This window comes from Patagioenas fasciata, chromosome 7, assembly GCF_037038585.1.
Source record: "Patagioenas fasciata isolate bPatFas1 chromosome 7, bPatFas1.hap1, whole genome shotgun sequence".
NCBI classification, from domain to species: Eukaryota; Metazoa; Chordata; class Aves; order Columbiformes; family Columbidae; genus Patagioenas; species Patagioenas fasciata.
Window position 1 is genome coordinate 41,535,923 of NC_092526.1, and position 5,106 is coordinate 41,541,028.

Here is a 5,106-nt window from a genome sequence, read left to right on the forward strand (position 1 = left end):
AACAGCAACCCCTCCACAATTCCCCCTTTTTGTTCTTGAACCAGCCAGGCCCCATTTACAACGCGCTGAATCATCTATGAAATACACTGCAATATACAGCAGATGATTAACACAATAATTACAGTTACATATAATGCAATTAAGCCTTATGTAATAAGACCAAACAACTACCCACTTATTCCAAAACTTAGAAGCTGTATGTCAAACCTTAACTTTTCTACGGCAACCTTATTAATGTACTGTTCTAGTTTGCCTAAAGCACTTATTAATAGATTCAGAATAATCAAAGAAGTTAATACAACACAACCATAATCTTAATGTTAAAAGTAGAAAATTTATAACTGTGTGATTTTGTAGATTTTTTAGGAATGTCTCATAATTTTACCTCATTTTTGCATTGACTATCTAAGTGTAATATCACCCTTTCGGCTCTCCTGCTCATTGTTCAAATTGCCATTCTCCACAGAAAGTACACCACCTGCTTGCTAATAGGCTTCTAGACCACCAGGCCTGTGAACATCTATAACACTGAATTAGGATGCATGGTTTACATCTGAAACAGTCCTCACAACTTATCTCCCTCCTGTCCAACTGCATCCATTGAATCTTTGTCATCTTTATTCAGCCATGGCTTGACCCATTTTGTGGGAATCCACTTCAAATCTTTGGCCTATAATAACACAAGCATAACCTTTTCCCCAGGTTATCAATTGATGTGGCTTTTTCCATTGACTAGTGATTTGACCATAAGTAATGTAGGTTCTTTCTGATTTAGCATGGTTTTGGGTCATACTTGCAAAGTATTTCATCACATACAATGCTTTTGACAATTGGTTTTGTGGTGTTTCCCCTACTTCCTCCCTTTTATTTTAAAACAAACAGACAAGCAAAAAAATTTCAGAATCAGATACGTGCATTGGATCTTGACTACGTACTCAAAATCACAAATCAAATTTAGAGGTTCCTCCTTAAAAAGCTCTAAGTAATTTAAAGCTGTGCCAAGTTGTGCTAATTGGGTTGAACCTTCAATAATTTTTACAGAATTATGCCAATCGTTATCTTCACACCAAACCACTACAGCTTTATGGAACTTCCCAGAACCATCAACAAAAACTGTGCAGGTATGTAGGATCAGACCAAATACAAGTATGGCCTATGACCTGATGTTAAAGACTTGCAGATTCTGCAACAATTTACATTTAGGCATGCCAAAAGCTGTGCTGTTAAGAAAACCAGCTAGTGCAATTTACAAAGACATAGATTACAAATTAAAAAAAAAAAAAAATCGGAATTAAATTTCACAAATGGTACGTATATGACAAAAGGATCATGGCCTATTAAAACTTAAATTCATTCCCTGCATTTTCTTGATCAGAGTGACGATTGGCATATAACAGTAGGTATATCAATCTGCTGGCAATCTCATCATACTGTCCCACAATAGCCACAGGTTGTTTCATAGACAAATCTGCAAGTCCAATCGAATGCAGTCAGCCTGTAGGGTTTTCATAAATTTATTCCTCAAAGTTTCTAACTCCATTTTGTCTGTCATATGGATTGGATATTGTTTTCCCTTACTGGATTAAAGTCCTGTTTCAGATCTATCAGTGTAGTATTTGCTTTATCAAAACATTGGCTGTTAATACTAGTGGAAATACAGCATTTGAAATTTCCTTGGAGATTTTTCACTTGCAGCAAGCAGATCTGCGCCATCCAAGCACCTTCTTGTAGGACATGCAACTAAACAGAATTCTCAGAAAACGTTATTTGAGCTTACAATTTACTTAACAAATCCTGACCCAAGAGAGGTATAGGACTTTCTGGCAACTACAAGAATTCACGTATTAAAACTTTTTTCCAAATTTGGCATTCTATTGGTCTCAAAAAACAGCCTTTCTTTCGTTCTCTCCCATGACCTCAAAAACTAGTATGGTGAATTTACTAAGAAGTCTCTTACAACCACTTACCACAGAATAAGTCTATTAAAAAAAATTTTTTTGTTTTATTTCCCAGCTTCATTAGAACTATGGATCCACTGGCAATGCCTTTAAATTTCAAACCTCAGACTCCTTGATGCAGTATTACAGTTCTCTAGCAGTAACATTGCTGGGGGGGGAAATGAAACCTCCCTCTCGCCCCCATCTGGGATGGCAAAATCTCCAGCCCAGCATGAAAACAAATCAGTTCCAACTCCACATCAAACCAACCTGGCTGCACTCCACACCCAAATCAGTACCAGTCTGATCCAGAGAAGCACTGAGCACTCTGACTTCCCCAAAGCTGACCAGTGTGAAAAGACTGACTTCAGCAAGGAGTAAAATTATGAGCTCTTTCCCCAGATGTGCCCAAACCTAGGAAACAAGACAGAAGCAAGAAGAAACAGCACCAACAACCCCTGATTCAAAGCTGAGAAGCAACACAGTGCCACAACAAGGATGGATGACAATACTCCAGGAAAAAAAAAGAGACAGAGCGAGGGGAGTAAAGCCCCCCTTTCTCTGCTTTGCAGCGGGAAAACAGGTTTTTCTTTTTTTTTTTTTTCTTCATTCTCTTCTTGCTGCAGTTCAGATGTAGCCAAAGCCACGCAGCTGGCGTAATCGCTGGTACGAAGTGGGAGGCTCTGGCAAGCTCCTCGATTGCAATGACCTGAGTTTATCTGGCAGCTTCACACAGGCCCAAAATCCATTTTCAGGCACAAGCCTGGGATATTTTGCTTTTTTGTTCTCCCATTTCACTCCAACCACAGCACACTTCATACACTATTCCAACCAGCTCCAGAGTTGCCACACTCCTCAGCCCCATTTACCTTTTACAATTTACAGATGTCAAAAACCAGTATATTAAGCATCAATGCATTATTCCATTTTCCTAGATTTCAAATCAGTTCATATTCTAGCAGCTTTTAAATACAACCTCATACAATACCAAGTTCACATTCATCATAACATTATCATAACATTTAGGTGGTTGGTTGTTTTTTTTTGTTTTTTTTTTTTCTTTTTTTTTTTTTTTTTTTTTTTTTTTTTCTCAGTGCAAAGCAGAGTTTAACAATTTAAATTCTTTTCTGGTCTCAAAATTACTAGATGACAATAGAAGAAATTACTCTAATGCAAAAGGATGCATCCTAAGGGGGAGCAAGGTGGAATTTTAGCAGTGAAATTTTAGCAGTGGAACTGGTTCCCATTTTGTAATTATCTCCCCAAACAAAATTATTTTGGTACCAAATATAAATATACAAATTAAAATACTGAGCTTAGATATGAAAACCAAATACCAAATTCAAATATGCAGATGGATCACAGTTGCACTAATTTAAGACAATATCTCAATTTTTGCATTGCACCTTTGAACTGCTTACTGTTCAGTCAGGCAGAGGTATCGCTGGATCTCCCTGACAAAACAGGTCAGTGTGCATTGGAGCCCAACCGGCACCCATCCCCCCCGCCGCTGCAGCAAGCTGGACTGGGCAAGGTTTTTATTAGTGTCTCACCTGGGGTGCTACAACTGTTATCCAAAAACCAGGATTCTTTACTTGTTGTGCATACAAAAGAGCCAAATCCAGCACATCAAAATGAGACACAGCCTATCACAGAGTTGCGCAAGTCTGGATACCAGAATAAAGCTAGCATGCTAGAAAGAAAAATAACAGCTACTACACACAAAATTTTACCATCACATTAACACAGTAAAGATCTAAATTACTTATGGTCTTCTGTATTATCACAAAATGCACATTTTGAGTCAATGGATTCTCATGATTTAACAGACTGTGAACTTATCGTACCATATAACAGAGACCTACCAAAATTGCAACATGCTTAAACAGATACCCACAAAGAAAACAGGTTAATAAAGAAAGCAACTTGCAGACTTTAACAAGTTTTCTGACCTGTGCGTTATCAGTTAATTCTCTCTCAGCTTCTTGAAGTTCAAGTCGCCCCACCTGTAAAACTGTCTGAAATGATTTAAGGATTTCTTCTCCGAGTGCTTTCCTATGCCTTAAACACCTCCCAATAGCAATTTTATAGGAACACAACTGAAAACAATCATTCCTGACCCCATCTTGCAAGTAAAAACCTTGAGAAGAGGGAGGGAGGGGGAGAAGCACAGGGCTGCTTGCAGCATGAGTGGGAAAAGCGGGGAGAAGGTTTTACGGCGCACTTAAAAACAACTAGTAAAACAATTAACTCACATTCCTGACAAGCTGCTTGATTTTCAGAGTGGCAGTACACAGGAGCACATAATATGTACTGTAAAACTCGCGGATAACATGTTGATAGCAAACATTAGCATTCTCTGCTGCTAAGTTCAACACCAGTGCTTCCTTAAATTCTAAGTTTTCAACCTGTTTATTGATGGCCTCTTGAAGGTGATCAATAAATTGCATGTAATTTTCATTGGGACCCTGATTAATAGTTACAAATGGTTTGGCTGCTTTGTTGGTTTCAGGCACCTCTCTCATACCTTGATATGCAAGGTCTGCTGACTGCCTCAGGATTTCAGAAACTAATAACACCTGTAATTGTGGTGTGTCAATTAGTGTCTGTTCCAAGAGTTGGGGGACACCTGCCCCTTTCAACAAATCCCCATCGTTCTGTCCTAAATGATCTATAGCTGTTACATTGCATAGGTCTACTTTTGCTTGAGTCTTTCATGGTTCTTATCTGATTTCGGGGCAACTCGTACACATACTCCTTTAACTTTTCAGGAAATGCTGCAAACCCTCATCCTCTTCCGAATCATCAGATAACACAGACTTGAACGGTCGGAACAGTGCACATTCTTGCCAATACTTTCTAGCATCATAATTATTTGTATCACCTGAGTTCCCAAGCGCATCCCCTTTCCTGACATGATCAGCATGACTGCTTTGTTGACTGTTGGATTCACTTGATAATAGTTGATCTGATCTTTCACACAGTTCTTATGCCCAGTTCTTACCCGGTGACTCCTTCTGCTCTCTCATGGAAGTTGGAGCGTTAAAAGGCGGTAAAAGCAGATACAAATTGGTAAAAGGACTTGTCTATGACTTTAGCATTCTCAGCTTTCACAGGTTCTGTGGGCAAGTTGTCTGATTCCAATCCTTTGGACTTGCTGTTCTCATCA